The 22,108-nt window shown below is 38.9% G+C and overlaps 1 protein-coding gene across 2 annotated transcripts in view; it reads right to left on the bottom strand.

Annotated features, from left to right (window-relative positions):
* Nucleotides 1-22,108, bottom strand: part of Celf2 (CUGBP Elav-like family member 2) — an 810,622-nt gene that overhangs the window by 590,316 nt on the left and 198,198 nt on the right. For both annotated transcript variants that reach the window (XM_076939443.1, XM_076939449.1), the window contains one exon: nt 13,983-14,021. The gene's annotated coding sequence lies outside the window, so the exon portion shown is untranslated. Of the gene's footprint in view, nt 1-13,982; nt 14,022-22,108 lie in introns of those variants that run through there.

The following is a 22,108-nucleotide window of genomic DNA, read 5'->3' as shown; positions in this document are numbered from 1 at the left end:
TTTGGAGGGTGGCCACTTACATACGGGGAAAAGGCCAGATAGATAATGTTTACATCAGAGAGAAGTGTGAGCTGGGAATGTAGCTCAGTGATCCTGATTCTCTGTGCATGCGCGACACAGCATCTCCACTGTGGAAGTTAGTGAACAGTTTTTTTCTGTTATGTGGGTTACAGCCTTTACCCACCGAGTCATCTCTCAGCCCCCTTTCTTAGATAGGATTTCATGTGCTCCAAGCTGCTCTCAAATTCCCTATATAGCAGAGGATGACCTTGAAGTTCTGATCTCCCTGGGTCAACTACTCCAGTGCTGATATTACTACCTTGCTTGTACTATGCAGAGCCGGCCAATAAACAAGAAGCTTTCTTGTGCTCAGCATACACCAACCAAATAATATCCCAGTCCCTAGAACATCCAAGTTCTAATGGACTTCTGTCAATAGAAATAGATTTGATTTCTCTTAAGATTAATTCTTAAGAAAATTGCCTTTTTACAGAAGCAAATACTGAAGAGACATCAATGGCTTGGTTAAGATATCCCAGTATCTTGGGACATGGGTGAAGTGGTTTGGATTGAGGTGAAGGAGGAGACACACTAGTTTAGACCACAGATACTCACAGACAAAGAGATACAAGGACCGATCTAGTGAGAAGAAAATGTCTGCTGAGAAGTTACAGCTGGGGAGATGCCTTAGTCAGTAAGTGCTTGCTTAATTACCATGAGAACCTGGGTGGATTCCCAGAACCCCCTTAAAGGCCACATCCTGTGGTCTCAGCACTGGGAAGGCTAAGACAGGAAGATTCCTGAAATTTTGCCCAACCAGTCACCTTGGGTTCAGTAAAAGGTTATGTTTCAAAACCTAAAGTAGAGAATAATACAACAAAGGGATATACCTGATGTTTGCCCAGGTCTCTACACAGACACACACAGACACACAGACACACACACGCACATACACACACACACACACACACACACACACACACATACACACACACACCACATACACACAAATGCATAAGACACACATACATATGTAATACACACATGCATAATATACACATATACACACATAACACACACATAACACACACATAACACACACACAGACACATAGACACACAGACACATACACACACACCACATACACACAAATGCATAACACACATACATATGTAATACACACATGCATAATACACCATACACACACATAACATACATAACACACACACACACACACACACACACAGCATACCAGCATCCTTCTGTCTAAAATCAAATAGATATTAGATGTTTTTAAATTTGTTTATTTTGTGTCTATGTTCCCTTTCTCTTGGTTTTTGGTAGCCACAGGTATATTTGGTTCCTCCCTTGCTCTTCTGTTCCTCTTCTGCCTTGTTTTGCTTCCAGCCAGGCAGGGTTCATAGAATACAAGTTTAATACTAGCTTAGCCTAAAACTAATTAGGAAAGCAAATCCATTGTTCCCCTAAAAAAACCAAGCACCGAACACTATAATCAAATCCAACTGACTTTTAGAGGGTTTGCTGTTTAGGAATATGCATTGCAGTTCCTTCAGTTAGGAGGTCTAGTTTGGAGCCTACTGCAAGCTGAAGTACTTTAACAGGAGATGTCCCTGAGTCATTCAGACAAAACCTTGTTTACTTGTACATTATTTCTTGGGCACAGCAAAGAGAAATGTTAAGAGTGTGGGGAACTTTCTAAAGGCAGAGGTGGTAGCAGAAACGGACGAAAAGGATGTAACTTCTCTTTGTCCTCAACCCACGCTGCTTCTTGGCTGGTGAAACCTGCTGGCTGGCAACTGGGACCATTCCCAGTCCTGTTCCTCTCCTCCGGGCGCTGGCACAAACACACAGGGGTAGGCTACTTGGGAAAACACCAAGCCAGGTCACGGAGATACTTATGTATCTTTAGCTTCTTTTGTGTCTAATCTTGCGCACGCTCTATGGAAACCTGCAAACTGTGGCATTTAGAAATAATTGAAAGGCTCCATGCTAATTTGGGTGCCGTGACAACGGGATAACTGAAACTTACGATTGCAAATGGTTGACAACTCGGCTCTTGGGTGATAAGAGGTTGATGGGAATCTGATATGATAGGATGACCCTTTCCGACAAGTGAACAAAGAAACCTGCATATCTATTTTTAACCAGGCTCTGGAGACTTCTAGTAATTGACATGTGGAACTCAGGCTCCTATTTGTCCCTGTTCCTGGGAATATTTGCATTTTTCTCTGTTGGAGTTCCTGAGATTTAATCCTTCCTAGCAGCTTGGGAAGGCATTTGGTGCTGGTTTGGGCTGCTGGCTCACAGAAGGCAGCACTTGCCTCATACACTGGCACTCCCTGCAGCCTGCCTATATTGCCTTTGTATATTGCCTCTGGCTGAGCCTTTAAACCAAGAGCTGGCCTTTTATTCCCATGAGAATGAATTTCTGCTTTAATTTCTATGAGTACCTATAGTTGAATGAATAAATGAACTGGTTGACTTCTTCTTCTTATTTTTCCTGCTGGGAATAGAATCTAGGGCATTGTACATAGGAGACAAATACTTTACCACTGTACTAAGTTACCCAGCTCCAAGCTTCGTTTTTACAGTAAGACAAAGTGATGCCATGGGTGAGCCATTGAGTTCAAGCCTAGCAGAGGAAGTAATGAAGCCAACAGTGGGTGTTTGGGAGTTTCACGCTGCAAGCCCCACACCAGTGGGAGATGAAGAATGAAGGGAAGTGGACAGTATGAGCTGCTTCCCTTCTCTACAGAGCCTCTCATTGTCCAGGATCAGCTCTCCCATAACTGCTCTCTCATTTTTTCTCTCCTAGAATTAAACCTCTTCCCATGAGAGGATTCAATGATTAATTCACAGTGAGGTATAATCTACAGATTTTGCATGCTGGTGCCTAAAGTCCTCTTAGCATATTAATAGGTACAAAGCCTGAAGCCAAAGGAATCAGTCCTTTATCTGGGGATGCCACGTGTCCAGTGGGGTTGATATTCTCAGTTAAGGGTGGAGATGAATCTTCTGAAATGTCAGCATTCAAACATTTAGGGTTCTGATGTTTCTAGAACAATAGGACCAGTCTCCCCTAAATGGAAAGCAGACATTTGTGAAATCTGAGATATGGCCAAGATGCCATTCTAGTCCTCAATATGTGTTGTTACGATTGCTTAGGAATTAAGTCTTTCCATTCCAGGGTAAAAGATTGAGTCAGGAGCTGGTAGATAGCTTAATGGGTAAAGTGCCTGGTCAAGCACAAAGACCCAAGTTCAGATCTCCATCACTCACCTAAAGAAGCTGGACACCGTGTCACACGTCTACAATCCTGGCAGCTCAAAGGCAAGGGATGCTTCAGAGTTCACTGGCCACTCAGTCTAGTCAACTAGTGAGCCAGCATTAGGTGAGAGAAAGAGATTTCCATTTTAAAAATTATGATGGCTAGTGGTCCAGGAGGACATACAGCACTGAACTCCAGGGGGTGGAAAGAGAGGGAGAGAGTATTTTACAGGCTTCTGAAAAAATGACCTGTAAGGTATCAGGAGATTTCAGTCTCCTTTTGAGACTCATGCCCTGGAGCACCCATTGTCTCTGGTCACTTTTTGGGTTTCCAAACAATCAAGACATTTAGTGGTCAGGTTATCATCTCCTCTGAGTTAGGATGTCATGGGCCCCTCTACTGAACGGTGTTTCTTACAGCTCAATGCTTTATTTCCAGCTTGTTAACCCCTTTATTTCCTACCTAGCTAACCCCAACCACCCTGTACATGTCAGATCAAGTGTCACTTCCACTTTCAGATAATACCTTGACAACGGAGAACCATCTTCCTATCGCCTGTTCTTATCAGTTACAGCACCGAGATTATCTGCATTTATGCTTCAGTTTGTGCCACTGTTTTCTAACTCCCAGAACATCCCCATCTATCAGGACAAAGACTGAACATGAGCTGCTTCCCCATTGGTATCTCCAGCTTTTCCATTTTGCCTAACACAGGTGCAGAGAGACACCACTGTCACAGGGGTAAGTTCAACTCTGGGGCTGGCTATTATCAGAGTAATTACCTTCTGATCATAGGGGAAAATGGCACAAAAGGAGTAATCTTCAAAAACATGTTATTAGTTAGACATTGTGGTTCATGTCTATAATCTCAGTACTAAGAAGGGCGAGGGAAGAGGAATGCTGTAAATTTAAGACCAACCTCTGTTCATAAACAACAACAGTAATATGCATATATTCAGCATTTCAAGTTAAAAAAAGCAAACAAAAATAAAAAATGTATAATTTTCTTTTGTAAGTTTGTTATATATATATATACACACACACATATATATATATATATATATGAATGCATAAAATATAATCCAGGTGGTTTTCAAATAATCTTTTGTATCTACTATATTTGCTAACAAAATAAAATGTCTGGGAGGGGATGGCAGGAGGCTTAGTCAGTCTGAGAAGGACATGAACTTGAACCCTAGAACCCCTAGAGAAATGCCAGATGTGGTGGCATGTGATTGTTAATTTAAGGTGTCAATAAAGAGGATGCCAAGGGCTTGCTGGCCAATCAGGCTGGCCTAATTGGTGAGCTTCAGGCCAGTTAGAGGTCCTGACTCAAGTGAGGTGGGCATATTCTTGAAGATGACATCCAAGACTTTCCTCTAACTTTCACATGTGTGCATACATGTGTGATGAGCACTGTCATACACACATATACTTACACTCATGTGCACACATACACTCAAGAAATAAGAAAAGTAAGGTGTTTCATTGTAAGGAAATGAAAGTATATATATATATATATATATATATATATATATATAACATTACATGGTTATGAATATTATGCAAGATTCTAGCCTATTATATACATATAATTTACTAGTATATGTTGTACGCTATAATAACATACCATGCTGCCTATGCATGATAATATATAGAAATATGCTAAGTGTATGCATTCACCTGCAGGCTCATTGAAAAGACAGAAATCATTACTGTGCTACTGTGCTTCATACTTGAGAATCATGATTTAGATGGAAATAGTTCTACATGAATTCTACTGAAAGGATAGTCTCTCCACTCTGCCTGCTCAGTGACCCTGTAGAAATTCCTCTTTAATCTCCGTGTCATCATGTTTTGATATTTCTAGGGATAAAACCCAATGCCTTGAATATACTAGGCAAATGGTTTACCTTGAGCTATAGTCCTGGTCCCATCCTTTGTTGTTTGCTTATGATGAAAATAGCTAAGTGTCATGAAAGTTCTTTTATTAACAAATTTTCTGTAGAGCAACAGAGAATGAAGCAGAAGTCAGCTGGGTAGAGCTGAGTCCCAAATGTGCTGTCTCGTGAGCACAGTTTTAGATATGGCCCGACTCTGACGCATGGTTTATTGAGAAGGCTGCTCTGGAGCTTGTACCGTTTCTGGGAAAGTAAATGGGAATGTAATCTGTGGAAATGGAGTCACTTCCATTCCTTTTGCCCTGTTTTAAGACAAGATCTCAGTGTGTTGGAGGCTGTCCACTAAGTCATGGGCTTCCTGCCTCCTCCTTCTACTTGTTGGATTAGGGTCATGCTCATTCTCTCTCTCTCTCTCTCTCTCTCTCTCTCTCTCTCTCTCTCTCTCTCTCTCTCTCTCTGTTTCTCTCTCTGTTTCTCATTTTTTATGTAGTTACAATGTTACAATCAGGAAGAACAAAGAGAAGCAAGTTGAGGATGTTCATTGTTTACATTGCATTCTCTGCTTTGGTAAGCATTTTCTTATTTGATCCTCCCCCATGATGAGACAAATAAGTAGGAATACTATGAAAATATTATGATTTACGTTCTCTAAGATAGTAATGCAAAGTGCACAGAAGCCAGTGAACACACATAGAGAGGACTAGCCTACCCTATGGGAGCATCTACCACTCCAAGCTAATTAATCAACTACATTGGGTTAAGCTTTTGGAGCTACTATAGGCTCCGTTTGCCAGCCTACCATTGATTGATTATCTCGTCATATTAGACAAGGTTCTGGTGTATATGTGAGAAGAGATAGCTCCATCAAACTCTGGCTCATTCCAATGGCTGTTATTATAATATCCATGTCTTCTCATTCTTCAAGGACATAGTACTAGAGATGGGAGCTTTAGGAAGTGCTAAGTTCATGGCACTTTTGGTCTCATGTTAGGACCAGTGCTTCAATAAAAACATTCCCAAACGAGATCAGGCATGTTTAAGTTGGTTTGACAGATAAAAAAAGGATCCGCCAAAAGATAGGTAGTCCCAATCCAGTATGTGAAGAATCAGCTAAAACCTGACTGTTTACAAACTAGATGAGAGCTCTCACCAGACTCCAAGCATACTCCTACAGTGATCTTGGCCTTCTAGACTCAGACTTTTATGAAACAAATGACCATTGATGTTAGTTACAATAGCAATCTAAGCAGACTAAGACAACGTTTGTGTATACTCTCAGTGAACTGGGTTGTGTGGTTCTCCTGCCTACAATGGGCAGCATCTTATTCAAGGGCTGTTCTGTAATTTACCAATAAATCTCCACACCCTACTTGTGTGGCAGAAACCCATCACTATGTTGGTGATACCCAGGCCTTGCTAATGTTTCCCACCTGTTACTTATTATACTCTACCTTCCTGGTGAATGTGTCATGCCTCTAAGCTTGTCAGATGCTCCAGTTGGACAGTAACTTTTTGACCTCATTTTAAAGAGAGTACCAGAGCAATAGAATATGACTTTCATGGTGCCATCATCTTAAATATATTTTCTTACTTAATCTATAAAACCACAGAAATTCTATGTGGAAAAAAATCAAGGCAAGAAACAAAAGTTAAGTTTCCTAAAGATTCTTAGCTTGGAAAAAATTGCAGTCAGAGTTCACATCTGCAAGATGTGTCTTTAAGTCCTGAGCTACTACCAGTTAGGCATTATGATTCATTTTTATCACTTTGGGGCATTCAGCATATCATATACAGTATACTGCATATGCATATGAATGGACATCTCTTACTAAGCTTATGTAGATAATTTTTGTTACATAGGTTGATAGACTAAGACATATGTCTGTTTCAAACACAAGATCATTGCAGTGCATGTCACTTACAATTTAGGCATGTCCTTTCACACTTGGCTTACATTTTTAAAAAGCATTTAAAATTAAGAAGAACTAATGAAGCAGAGTTGCACGTGCTTATCACATTGTTTTGCACCCTATGTTTTGCTAAGCCCATTCATAACTCATCAGTCAAAAGAGGGAAAGGTACGGCTCTTGGAACTTTCAATATGAGGTCAGAGTCTTCTACTGAGGAAGAGTGCCCTGTGGAGGTAGTGAGGAAAAGATACAAAGGGCTATCACAGTTCTGAGTGGCGACAGTAGCTGCTGCTCCATGCTTACACACTCCAGGGCTGTAGTACTCGTGACTTTACCTGCACTCTCAGTCTTGTGTATGTGACCCTGGCGCAGCTCCTGGGTGGAGATTCCACAGGGCTTCACGTTCTTTTACCCATACTTCTTAAATGAAGTGGCCTGGAGTATATTCTCTGTGGGATTTCATATTTGATTTCCTGATGAAATTCAGTAGGGAAACACTATGTATAGGTACAGAATTTTGTTAGCATATATGTATTTCAATCAACCTGTAGCACAGCGTGGAACTAAACTTGACTTCTGTTTAAAATCTTTGTCTTAACACAGGCTGTACTTGGGGAAGCTGCTGAGGATACTCAGCTATTTGCCAATTTAGGTTCTTGGGGAAATTTTTTTTCTGCCATAGTGATTTGAACACCATTTCTGGGATCTATGCAGGAAAAGTATCATTGACCTAAAGTCTAGAATATCTTTTAATAATTACATTAAGCATATGTGGCTTCTAAAACACAGTATTAAAGGTATATTAAAATAAAACCTTTAATTCTTCAAGTGGTTTTACAAAATTCATTTTATAGGGTTCTATATTGAAAGGTAACTAAATATTATGGCATTCTGAACACATAGATTCATTCCTGTACAACTGATTGTACAGTAATGAACTGGTCTGTCATTGTTGATTCAATTTTTTGGGTTCATTTAATTGAGGCAGGATCTTAAGTGCTCTTCTGTAGCCCAGGCTGGCCTTGAACTTCAGATCCTCCTGCCTTTACCTCCCATGTGCTAGGAATGTACATTTACCTCACCAAATCTAAATGATTAGATTTTTAGGGAGGTTTGGTGAAATAAATCTTAGAACAAATATGCCACAAACATGTGGTGATTGACAAGCCGTGCATTGGGCTGAGGATTGCCAAGAACCCAGATTTGAGACCCAGAGCCCAAGTGAAAAAGCCAGCTATGGTCCTGTGTGTAGAGAAAGGTAGATTTCCTAAAATTCACTGGCCAGTCAGCCTAACCTACTTAGTAAGTACTGAGTAATGAAATACTCTGTCTTAAAAAACAAGATAGATGGTTCATGATAAGAGAAGCCTAAGGTTGTCTCTGGCCTCTATGTTCTCTCTGTCTCTGTCTCTCTCTTTCTCTGTCTCTCTTTCTCTTTCTCATGTACATGCACACGAACACACACACACACACACACACCTACATTGAGGTTCCCACATTACATCTAGGATGCATCTATAATAACAGTCCGTTCAATATCACGTTGTTTCAATCTGTGGTAAAATGAAGCTAGTATCTATTTCAGTCTCATTAACAACAAACAGCAAGAGTCTGGGCAGGATGTAGGCAGCACTAGAGGACAACAATGGTAAATTGTTTGCATCTTTCTTTCTGAGAATGGCATCCTTTCTGAGATGTCCTCCTTGACATGACATGGTGTTTCTTCTCTATCCCATATGTGCAAGGCAGTCCAGGTCTGTTTGTAAACAGGCTTTTCCACCTCTCCCACCCTAAAGGGTCCAAAGTATAGAATATGTTGATAGTTTTAAGCTGAACCTGTAGCACCTATAGTTCAGGGATTTGTAAGAGTGAACCCAGCCCATCTGTTGCAATGTTGAAATGAAAAGAACGTAGGTACCATCTAAGTCCAAAAAAAAAAAAAAAAAAAAAAAAAACCAACCCTCCATATTTTAACTGTAACAACTGTCTTAGTCAGGGTTCTTTAGTGTGAAAAGACACCATAACCATTGCCAACTCTTATAAAAGAAAGGATTTAATTAGGGCTTGGTTACAGCTTCAGAGTTTAGTCTATTATGATGGGTAGCATAATGGCATGCAGGCAAACATGGTACTAGAAAAGCAACTGAGAGATCTACATCTTTATCAACAGGCACCAGGAAGGGCCTGGCTTGGCCTTTTGAAACCAGTGACACACTTCCTCCAACAAGGCCCCACCCACCCCCAATGAGACCACACCCACTCCAACGAGGCCACACCCACCCCAGTGAGGCCACACTCACCCCAATGAGGCCACACCTCCTGTTTGCTCTCAAGTAGTGCTACTCCCTGATGACTAAGCATTCAAATAAATGAGTTTATGCGGACCATTCTTATTCAAACCACTACAGCTTACAGAATGGCTTAGCATGTGCTGAACTTGGTCATAAATTGAGATGTAGCAGCAGTATTAGGCATTGCTGGGACTATGGGTCTGAGAAAGAATGTCTGCAACGTCTTCACATACTTCATTCCGAAGCAAGGGTGGAAGAAATGATTTTACTGTCAGGTGCTTTAAGCAGGCCCATTGTTTCCCTTAGCAGGAATTCCAGTCATTCTGCCTGTTCAGATCATTTTTCTTTTTCTGGCTTCAGGTAGCAAACTGACAGCGGGTTGAGAAGTTTAAACATTTGGGCAATAGAAATTATGTAAATTTTGTGTTTTAGCAAGAAAAAAAATTCAACCCCTTGAGGTCTTTTAAAGACCATTAATCTAGAAATTAGGTACAAATTCTTACTTTTTCATACTAACAATGATTTCATAAAGAAAAACTCATTAGGAATTGTGACAAATAAGAAGTTCGAGTGAACATTTAAATTCAGGAACCTCAGTGGGTGCCCAGGGAGATATTTACCCAGCCAGTGACTCTCTGATGTTATTAAGAAGTAATTTATTCAAGAAAGTCTCCATTCATGAGTTTACATAAGAACAATATCTACTTTACAAAGGCTTGCATTCTCGGTATATCACATACCTAATTTACAATGACTTTTGGTTAAAATTTTCATTAGGTTGGTTCAATAGCATTTGATAATTTTAAATCAGTTTTTATGAGATCCCAGGTTCCCATTTATAGGAAGAGAAACTGCCGAGGAAATAAATTTTTAAAGAGCATATTCGTCTCTCCACTGAGGTCTGCATAGCAAGTTTAAAGTGAAAGGAAATTAACCTTTTCTATTTCTATGGCAGTCCTTTTAGGCATAGATTCTGGGCAGCCCTGGAAAAAAACAATGGAGATCCAGATGGTCAGTGTTTAGTGTATGCTGATCTGTGTAGACATTCTACAACAACATCTTCAGGGAGATGCTGGATTGGAAAAAAGAAGGCCCCAGAGTTTAACTGTAGAAACATCATGGACATAGAGACATGGCAGGTATAAGTTATCGCTGTGGGATCTTGGAATAAGGATCAGAAAGCACAGGAGACCTGTGCTCAGGAATTGAGGTAGGAAAACCACTCTGTGGGTTATCTAAGAATATGAAATCAGGGTGAAGTCAGGGGATAAGAAATCTTCCTTATTTAATCTGAAAAAGGTGAGTTAGCAAGAAAACAGACCCACTAAAAACCTTTATAGAAGTCTCCTGTGAGAGCTCCCTGATCTAATCTGTAACTTGGAACATCTTCGTAGGTCACCTTCAACATAGCACACGGCTGTGTAAAGCACCACCTTCCCTCAATGTACTAATACAGCAATGGAAGACAACTATCATATTGGCATTGTGGAAATGCCAATGAAATGACCTATCACCCCACAACTAAATCATTCTAAAAACCTAGCACTTATTTGTCTAGATGTCTATGATAAAACCCAAAGAGTAGAGTCTATACCTTTTGCTGCCATTAAATTCTGAAGTGATCTCTTAGGCAGAGGAAATGATTCTGAAATCATTATCAAATATAGAAAAAACAAACAAACAAAGTAAATAATCTCTCCTTTGAATGACAGTTTTCATTTACTAAGTCTTACTTGTTTAATCCGTGCTTTATTTAGGAGACAGAGTCCTTTGCAACCCATCACCCCACATTACAAAAGAGCTGCCTTGTTTTTCAACAATAGTCCTGGGCTATTGAGTCAGCTTCAAATGACTGGGTTCAAATGACCACCTTCTCAGTACTTAGAACTTGGCCTCTGATATAGAATCTAAAAGTCTTGAAACCAAAGTTACAACCCCAGTGTTATAGCTGAATATTACTTTACAGTTAGGTATGCTCTGATATCATGAAAGGCAAATTTGGAGACTGGATTGAGTGACTGCCGTTGTCATTATAAGTTACGCTTTGTGTTTTATAGTACATCATGAAACCATAAAAGAGACATTAAACTTTAGATTTTGGTGTTTAACTCACACATTTTATTCATCATTTGGCAGCTAAATGCTTCTTAAATACTATGGAAATTTGATGATTTGACATATGGAAGGCTGAATTACTAAGTGCAGTAAAATTACATCATACACGTTCACCACAAGGCAGAGGAGGACCTGATTTTCTTTGTCCTCGGAGAAAGGAAGGCAGGACCCAAATCAGGGCTGATCCCTGTCCCTCTAGATGGTCCTTCCTACATGCTCATCAAAACCAGAGTAGCTACTGAGCACAGTCAAGAGTTTTCTCATTACTATCTTCCATGATTGCATTAAGCTTGTCCTGACATGTCTTGAAAATTCCTCATCATTCCTACGAAACAGATAAATTGGATCCTAGGGTCATCTGTGCCTAGTTTCCTAGGCTTTGCCAAAAAGAAAAAAATGTTAGTATATTATAATGTGGGAGTCTCATTTGACATGGTTCAAAGCTTACTACATCAGCAACCCTGTCTGATGGCTTGCCCAGATTTTGGAACCCATGTATCTTGATTCTCAGCTTTACCTGCTTTGAAATACAATGTTCTATTCTTGGGATGAAAGCTGGTCCTTTTTGACGAACATTTTGTGGTTACTTTTGATTTGTAAAACTGTTTTTACGGATGCCTTTGCCAGTGCGAAGGACGTTCCACCTCTCTCATTTATTATAACTCATACATCAGCAGTCACTGAAGATCAAACTCAGTCGGTTCTGACTCTAGCTCCTAGTACATGATCTGAAACAGCCTTCACATTCATAGAAAAGCAACTTAATCTGTGGTGTCTACTCCCAGGGCTACAGGGATTCTGGGAAAGTGCTCTGACTTCTTGGAACATTTGCTCATCCAACCACCATGGATCAGACTTCCACCCACGCCCCCAGTCTTCTGTGCTGTGCTCAAGGCCTGACTCCCGGGTAGCACATAATAGCAAAGTGCTTTCTCAAGGGTCATTAGTCCTATGCCAAGGCCCAAGAAGTGTCCTCTTTTGTGGAATATGAGGGCATGAAAGTAGATATTCTAGAAATGGTAGAGAAAAGGGGACCACCAAAGAGAGAAAAAAGTTCAGAAATTCAAAATCTAAAGTTACTCTTGCTTAATGACTTTTGCCTTGGCTTTGTTAATAAAACTCTAAGAATTTCGAGAGTCTAATTATTGTTTTTGTTTTTTTTTTATTTTACTTTGCTACCCTGTCAGAAAGTCTAACCCAATATTAATAAAAGTCTTGATTTATAAAGCTGCAACATATTTTCTCTCATAACTGAGCTGATTCCATACGACTCAGATCAGAAGCACTGTTCAGAAGAGTACCTATGTGTTTTAGAATTCTGCGACCCTTTGTTTAGCATCTGTGCTCTGAATCTTGGCCATCGCCACCTAACAAGGCATTTTCCATTATTCTTTTTTAGTTTATGGCATGCTGTTCTTGTGTCCCTTAGAAACGAGCTTGTCGTTAATCAGAAATCACTTCTACTACAGTTCAGTGCACTTACTGTAGATGTGGCAAATGCTTGTATACAGAGCTGGTAATTGGATTAAAACATTCAAAAGAAACAGAAACAGGGAATGTATTGGAAAAAAAATGAGAAACGGGACCATAGAAATCAACAAAACCAAGATGAATGAAATAGCTTTAACGAATGAAACTACTATTAACAGGAATCACTTATTGGTAACAAATGCTCCAGAATGTGGGGTCCTCAGTATCCAGTGCAGCAATACTTAATAAGCTAAAAATGGGAGAAAAAGGACTTGAAAAAATATGTTCTGAGAGGATGACTTGAAAACAGTTGATTGATTTTTTTCTTCCTTGAAACTGGGCTGTGTGTAAGTCATTCCTATGTCTACATAGTGAAATACACTAGTAGGGAAAACTCCAAGGTAAACTATTTAAGAGAAGAGTTTTTTATTTTGAGTTTAGTCACTGTGTTAACGGCTCAACAACACAAGTCCCTTTTCTGGGCTCTCTTTTTTTGGTTGGGCTGACACTGGGGGACAGAAGGAACGTGACTATGGCCTGAGTCACACTGTGTCCATTCCAGAGTGGAGTCAATATATAAGCACACTTGACAGCTTCCATTCTCAAAACCAGACCCATAGCACTATTTCTCTGAATAGATTTCTAATAGCTCTTTTCTAATCCTTTTTTTTTTTTTAAAGAGGAAGCTCATGTCTTGAGGAAATAAAAAACACCTCACAATAAACCCAAAGCAATAGTAATTTGAGAATGTGAAATCAAAGGGTGCTCCGTCATAGACACACCAATATCCAGCGACACTCTCCTGCAGACATGACCCAAAAGGCACAAGGGTCAGACTCAGCAATAATCAGAATCCAGAGGAGAAAATTCTCAAGAGAGGGAACCAAAATGTTTATGTCCCAGCAAGTGTCAGAAGGAGAAAAGCAGTAAGGAAATAAAGCGCCATCACTACCTTCCCAGTAGAGACTGCACGGTGCCCCTCTGCTCTGCAGAAGACGGTTCTTACCCGAGTATCTGGATCACTCCGTTCTGCAGCAGCGTAGACCTAAACAAACAAACAAACAAAAAATACATACAGGAAATGAAATGCACTCTTTTGATTTAAGAAACCTTTTTCACTGAACACCTATAATTGTTAAAAAAAAAAAAGCCTTGCTGTTTTTAATAAAATTACATTTATTTATTTATTTTGTATGTCTGTGTATATATGTGTGGAGGCCAGATGACACTTTATGGCAGTTGATTCTCTCCTCCTATCATGTTGTTTTTGGGAATTGAACTCAAGGTGTAAGGCTTACCAGCAAGTGCCCTTACCATTGGACTAGAGTTAGGTTTGATGAGTGAGATTCATTCAGAGTTGTTTAGGCAAATCAGTCATTGTTTTAATTGAACAGTTGTTATCCACTTGAAAGCAGAAGTGAAATTTCACAGTAGTAAAACATTGCTGCTTTGATTTATCCCCTCTAATGCTAGGGTTGGTCTATGCCCTGGAGTCTACTAGTCTAAGCCTAGAGCTGGTGAACTAGAGTCCGTGGGCCAACTTCAAACAACATTCAGTATATACATGGTCTATATGCTAAGAATTATCTTTGCTCTTTTAAATGGTTGAAAAGAAATCAAAGAAAGAATAAGTCTTGATGTGAAAATTTAATATAAAACTCAAGTGCTAGTAACTATAAAGTGTATCTGGAATTCAGTCACATACCTTTGTCTACATTCTGTGACTGCTTTTACACTGTAGTGACAAATATGAGTTTTGGGAAGCAGGGTGCATGGTCTGCACATCTTAAAAGAACTACTAGCTGGCCCTTTAAGAAAATGTTGCTAACCCCTGGGCTAGGCTGTAATGATTCTCTTTCCTTTGTTTGAGGAATGGAAAGTCATGTGGAAATATCCTAAATATTGAGGCTAGTCAAGAAAGCAGGTGACTGATAGCTTTACAAACTGCTAACGTAGAAGTGTATTTTGTTGTGGGATCATTTAAGACCTCATGGTTGACCATGAGGGTGACCTATATACAAATGGGATTCCTGGCTCTCAATGACAGAAAGTGTGGGCTGGCTTTTTCTACTAAATTTTGATGTTTAGTAAGTTCATTATTGATAATTATTCAAGATGATACTTAATATTTGATATTAATAGCTATAATATTAACTCAATACAGAGTAAGTAAACATACTCCTCAGTAGAAAATATAATTGGATAACTAATCAATCATCTGTCAATCTACTAAATATCAATAATCTATATTATCTATCTATCTATCCAATCAAGCATCTATCAGTCTATCATCTATTCATCTATTATCTTTTAACATATCTATTAATCAGTCATTTATCTTTCATCTCTCTATATAATCTCTTTATATAACCAATCATGTATCATTTATTTATCATCTATCTATCATCCAATCAACTATCTACCATTCTATCATTTATACATCTGTCATTTATCTGTAACACATGCATGGGTGGTTATGGAATTCAGTTCTGGGACTGATGAGTGCTTGACTTTAAGGGGGATTCAGATCTCTCAGTCTGTTTACTGCACCCACAGAGATGTATACAGACCGAGTTCCTGGTGCTGTGCAATAATATTTATTTTGGATACACATATAATTTGTCTAAGAAGACTGTGGACATTTCCCACACAGAGGAAAAACAGCTAAAATGTACCACACAATACTTTTTAGCCAGTTTTTTGACCTTTTTTTTTTAAAAAAAAAAAAAAAAAAAAAAACAGTTGTCAGTCCTAAGAGTGTGGCTTACTTGGTGAGAGTTTTAAAATACAGATATTACAATTTTGTCACAGTAAGATTGAAACAATTTTAAATAGCCAGTGAACTTCATTAGGTACCAGACATAATATACTAACTTTAAAATACAACCTGGAGACTACTAGTTTTGAAATCATTTGTGTTTGATGCTCAGGTCCATGGGTATGAATAATAGAGACTATTTTGATGTCTGGTCATTGAGTAGAGTAGTCAAAGTAAGTCAAAGAAGCAGATTGACAACACATCTGCCTGACTGGTTAGTCAAGAAGTGGGACACATTTAGACTGAAGAGAGCAACTTGCTAGCTTATCTTTTCAGTTGACTGTCTTTAAAAAGTAACCGAGATAGACTATCAGCCCCCACCACTGTGTTACATAGTTTCATGTAACTGTATTTCTATCTGGTCCTATGCAAACAGATCAGTTTGTGGTTTCTCTGGTCAACGGAATGACTTAATCTGTTGATGATGAACAGTTTCGTTCATTGTTTAACAGAAAGAAGATGGGAGTATCCCAAGGTCCAAGTCAGCTTTGGGAAGGGGGGGTGGGTCATTATAAAGTTCGACTATAATTATTCCTTATGGAGAATATATTCAGAGGGATGAAACCACTCTCTTATTTCAGGAATATATCAGCCACAAATGGAGGCTTTCAATTCCTATGTTGGGTTAGCAGTCACTCAATGGACCTTTAAGAAACTGAATACTAGGTCTAGTTTCAGAAGTGTTGATTCAATGTTTCATAGTGGGGCCCTGGTAATATGTATTTTCTTTGTTATAGTTTTTGCATGAAATATTTCTCTGGGGCACATGTGTTTGATCAGTGAGTGACCAGCTGTAGATACTGTTCAGGCAAGGTGTGGGATCTTTTAGATGTGAGACCTCACTGGCAAGCATAAAGCCATGTGTGCAGGCCATGAGGTTATAACCTGGGCCTAGATCCTCTCTGAACTGTCTCCCCCTGATGCTGCCAAAAGATAACCTCATACTCTCTGGCATGCCCCCCCCCAACCTTGCCATGATCAATTATATCCTTTTCAAACATGAGCCAAAATCAATTTTACTACCTTGACTTGTTTCTATGAAGCATTCTACCAGGATGATGAGAATAGTAACTAAGACACTTTTAAAATGTACTTGAGAGATATGGTAATGATGTTCTCAGAGAACTTTAAAGAAATCCAAGGCTTTCTCTTTGTTTTTAGTCACCACCTAAAAAGAATCACCTCTGGAACTCCCAAAGACCCTCTTTCTTGTTAGTGTTACCACAGGATTCACATGCACATGGCCAGACCCTTCTGTAGCCACATACTTTATGACCCAGTGGAAAGGTTGCTGCCAATGGTACTGTCCATAATCCCTAAGACACATTTGGCCAGTATATAAATGACACTCAGTGTATTTCTATGTAATTTGGAGGATAGAAATGACGTGATTTTCCCCAAGTATCCTACGATCATCATGTAATTGTATACTGTAATGTCTCTAGAGAATAATCCTGGCAGATTTCTTTTCCTGGATCATACATTGCTTTGGCCATCATTACCTTACATCTGTCAAACAAAACCATGAGCAGCTGTGCTGATAAGATCTGCTTCTTTTGGACCATATTAAAAGGTTTATCTTATTAATAAATGGAGGCAATTAAAGGTTAACTAGTTAGCTCATCCAGCCCTTAGCATAATGACTGATTATAAAGACACACTCAATTTAATTGCTCAAATTTAAAGCTTGTAGCTCTAAATTTGGGAAATCTGAAAGTAATTCTCATTTCCAATTCTGCATGTCAAGTCTATCAGAGCTAATTAACAAATCAACAATGCTTCATATATCCACAGAAGAAGTAGGGTCCGGGTAATCTGCTGCCCACCTATATTGGAGTCATATCATTGATAGACACAGAGAATCACAGCACACTGAGTGGAAACCTCCCTGGGAGCCAATGATGGACTATGGTCTAAGGAACTGTAATTCATGGGCTGGTAACGTCACAGTATGGACAAGGCTGAGAATTGTAAATATCAGAAAGATGTGGGCATAGGGGTTTTCTAGAGAAGGGAAATGGGGAAAGGAGATGGCATCTGAAATGTTACCACTAGAACTTAATCAGGTTCTCTCACAGTAATATTGTAGGAAACACCCTCTTGTGTTTTCCAGGGGTAAGGAAGAAAAAGACCAATGTTGAATCCTGTCAGAGTAGTCTGCTAAAAGTCAGGAAAAATTAGTTCACCAGAGCCTGGAGGATTTTACTGGATCCCAGATCACTGGAGTCAGAAGATAGCCTGATCAGTTTTAGCTTTCACCTTAGGAGAAGAACATACCTAATTCCAAACCCATGTAGCTATCTTGTATCATACAGTAGCTTGGGGTGATGGTAGAGATATAAAAGAAATTGTAAAATTCAAAATCTACTGGACTATGTCCAGTAACAGGCTTAGATGGAATCATATAATGCTCTTTCACCCCACACTCTTACCATTTGTTTTATGGAAGCTCTATTGACAAAAGTTCTTTTCATCCAGAACACTCTATCTGAGTATCAAATCAAACCAAATCATAAGGCAAGCTGGAATTTCATAAAGAAAGTATGACATAGCAGAACAAATATCAGAACCAGATAATGTGGGATGAATGGCCTTATAGAGAAGGCCACCAAATGAGACAACATCTGGGAACATCAGGGGAGTTTAAGAAGAGAGATGCAAAGTTTAAGAAAGAACTAAAAAGATGCTAGCGATAAACGCCATTAAAATAAAGCCCATGAAAGGCAGAGCTGATGCTGCCTTTCATGGGCTTGTTGGTAGACTATACCTGGCTGGGGAAGGAATTCTAAATTTGAAGACAGCATGTTAGAAACCCTTCCAGATCTGTAAAGCAAAGAAAATAAAGGGTGATTAAAAAGGCAAGAACGGAATATTTTAAGCACAGTGGAAGAACTGTAACATCTATAAAACACATGTAACACCAAGAACAGGAAGACAGAAAAGAGAAGGAACAGGGGAATTATTTGAAATAACAGCAACTGGGACTATTCCCAAGTAAATGTCAGACATTCAACCACAGATCCCAAGAGTTCAGAGAATACCAAGCAGTGTAAAAGCCAAAAGAACCATACCTTGAGCATCTTATTTTCCAACCATAGAAAAGCAAAGATATAGGCAAAAACTTGAAAAAGCTGGAGTTAGAAAACCAACTTCTCCACAGAGATTCACAGGTGAGATTTACATAGAAATACATAAGAAAGTGGACTGAAATATTGAGTGTTGAGAGAAACAAAGATCAAAACTTTAGCAGTTTAGAATTCCATACTCTGTAGAGTTATCTTTCAAAAGTGAAAGAGGAATAAAGACTTTCTTAGATAGCCAAACAAAACAACCAATCACAACCACAGCCACCACCACAACAACATGAGGCATACTATTGTTGTTAGATTTGCTTATAATAAATATTAAACAATATTTTAGTAAGAAAAGATCAATACAAGTTAGAAATCAAGGCTACATGAATAAAGAAAGAATATCAAGAAAGGGTAAGAGGGCTGGAGAGATGGCTCAGTGGTTAAGAGCACACACTACTTTTGAGGAGAAACTGAGTTCTATACTCAGCACCCACATTGGGGATCTCACTGCCAACTGTAACTCCAGCTCCAGGAGGATTTGAACCTCTGGCCACTGAGGGCATTCATATGCGCAAACCCCCAAACATGCACATGATAAAAAAAGTAAACCTTTTGAAAAGAAAGAATTAAGTGAAAGAAATGCCAAAATTGGATAACAGCTTCTTCAAGATCATAAGGAATATGCAATCAACAACATATTGTGTTTGTATATTAAGGAATGGGCCAAAGATCCTAGCAAGCTCATCAAAGAAGACATACCATGAGTAACAATCTGATAAGACACCCCTGATGATGGCTTATCAAGGAAATGCCAGTCAAGGCCCCACCAATAAGACGCTGCTGCATATGAAGTTGTTCTAGTTTCTTTTCTTTTCTTTTCTTTTTTCTTTTTTTTTTTTTTTTTTTTTTGCTGTGATAAAAAAAAAAAAAAAAAAAAAAAAAAAAAAAAAAAAAAAAAAAACCCTGGCAAAAAACTCAGGGGTCAATTTCAGCTTGCAGTTCCAGTTTACAATCAATCACTGTGGGGAATCCAAAGCAACAACTTCAAATAAGTAGTCACATCACAGTTACTGTCAAAGTGAAGAGATAAAGAGTGGTAGACACTCTCTAGCTTGTGCTCTACTTAATGTATCCACTTATATACAGTTCAAGAACCCCAGTTTAGGAAATGGTGCCATCTATGGTGGGCTGAGTCTTCCCACATCAGTTAACTGAGACAACTCATGTTCCACAGATGTGCTCATAGTCCAAGACAATATAGACAATCCCAAAGATTCTAGGCTGTGTCAAGTTGACAATGAAAACCAACAATCATTTCTAGAATTATCAAAATACAGAACCCTGCACATAAAAACTGTTGGTTGGTTCATAGAGGAATTGATATTATTACTCGATGTTGGTGAAAATGCCCAAATGGTACACATATTAGCAATTTCTTACAGGACTAAATGTACACTTACTATACAAGGTAGCTGTACTGGGCATCAGATATTAACCAAACGAGTTGGCATCTCATATGTATGCAAAAGTCTTTACAGATATGTAAATAGTGACTTTATTTAGATTGGCCTCAACAAGAGAGCAACCAAAATACCTCCAGTAGAGGAAAGAACTAATCAACAGTAGCATATTCAGACAATGGAATATTAGTACTAAAAAATAAAACAGGTCTTTAGTAAAGACATGGGGAAACTTAAAAGCATATTATTGAGTGAAAGAAGCCTCTATAGTTTCCATAAGAATGACCTCATAGCCTCATATATTTGCATGTGTAGGGCCCAGTTGATGAACTGCTTAAAAGGATTACAAGGCGTGGTCTTGCTGAAATAGGTGTGTACTTATTGTAGAAATTGTATCACTAAAGTTGGGCTTTGAGGTTTCAGAAGACTGTGCCAAGCTCCTCAGCCTCTCTCTCTCTCTCTCTCTCTCTCTCTCTCTCTCTCTCTCTCTCTGCCTTTTGCCTTTGTTGCCTTTAGACTAGGAAACATCTGTTGATTCCTTTTCCAGCTGCCATGCTTCCTGCCATAATGATCATGGACTGATATTCTGAAACTGTAAGCAAGCCCCCAACTAAATGCTTCCTTTTATAGGAGTTGCCTTGGTCATGGGTTATCTTCACAGCAATAGAATAGTGACTTAGACAGCTTCCAAATGACAGTGTAATCAAAGCAAAACTATGAAGGTAAGGTTGAACATCTTACCACTTGTACATATCCCTGCCCCACGGAAGATTGTTACAGTAAGGAAATTCTTCTAACAGTCTGCCATTACGCACTATCCAAACCTACAGAATACACGATCCTGATACGAACCTAGTGCATACAGGTGATTAGGTTGGTAATTATTCAATTTGGAAACAATTAAGATGTCCTTCAGTAGGTGAATGAATTAATAAATGTGGTGTGTTCAGACAGTGGATATTACTGAACATTGGGTAATAACTTGTGAAGACTAACTTCATCATTTGTAATAAACATCCTAAATAGTTCTGGGAAAAATGAGATCTGAAAAAAAAAACCTAATTGTTAAACTATCAACAACCTATTTCATTCATCAATTTAAAAACAAAATTTCTTGATTGACAAAAGACCTCTCAGGCCATAAAAATCAGTACGGATGTTTGTTCTACGACTGGAAACTCAGATTGGAATTAAAAGTCAGTTAAAGTTGATTCAATAAATACATGTCATGCTTCTGAAATACTTAAAGTATATCTCAGACTCAGTTCCTGTCTGCAAAAGACACATTTATTTTATAGGAGCCGTAACATTGCTGTGTAAAAATGTATCAGGGTACCACTCTGGCGAACTCCTCCAGGGTTCAGAGGCAAAGGAAATAATACTTTGTGAATATAAATGAAGACATCCATGGAGAGGTGACAGAAATAAGTCACATAGCTCCGGTGGTTAGATTATTTTGGGGAGTGATAGCCAAAGACAGACCTGTACATTTAATCCTCTTAGGTGTTCAGCTCCCGGCTAATTGCAAATCAGGATCAAGACTTGTTCAGCATCTTGAGAAGGAACATGACTATGGAAATTATGCCATTTAGCTTTTGATGCTGCAGTCTTGTAGAAGCCTAGTCATTGATACTGTGTTTCCTAGCTTTCCAGGTAGCTGGCCTGCTATTTGTCTCATTTCCTACCTCTGTACAGTACAGTAATTTGTATTAAAACAGATCTGAGGATCTGTTGTCTCTGATGAATGCCAGTGTAAGAAAATAACCACAGTAACATTTGA

This window comes from Arvicanthis niloticus, chromosome 8 (assembly GCF_011762505.2).
Source record: "Arvicanthis niloticus isolate mArvNil1 chromosome 8, mArvNil1.pat.X, whole genome shotgun sequence".
NCBI classification, from domain to species: domain Eukaryota; kingdom Metazoa; phylum Chordata; class Mammalia; order Rodentia; family Muridae; genus Arvicanthis; species Arvicanthis niloticus.
This window is presented reverse-complemented; position numbering and strand designations above follow the sequence as displayed.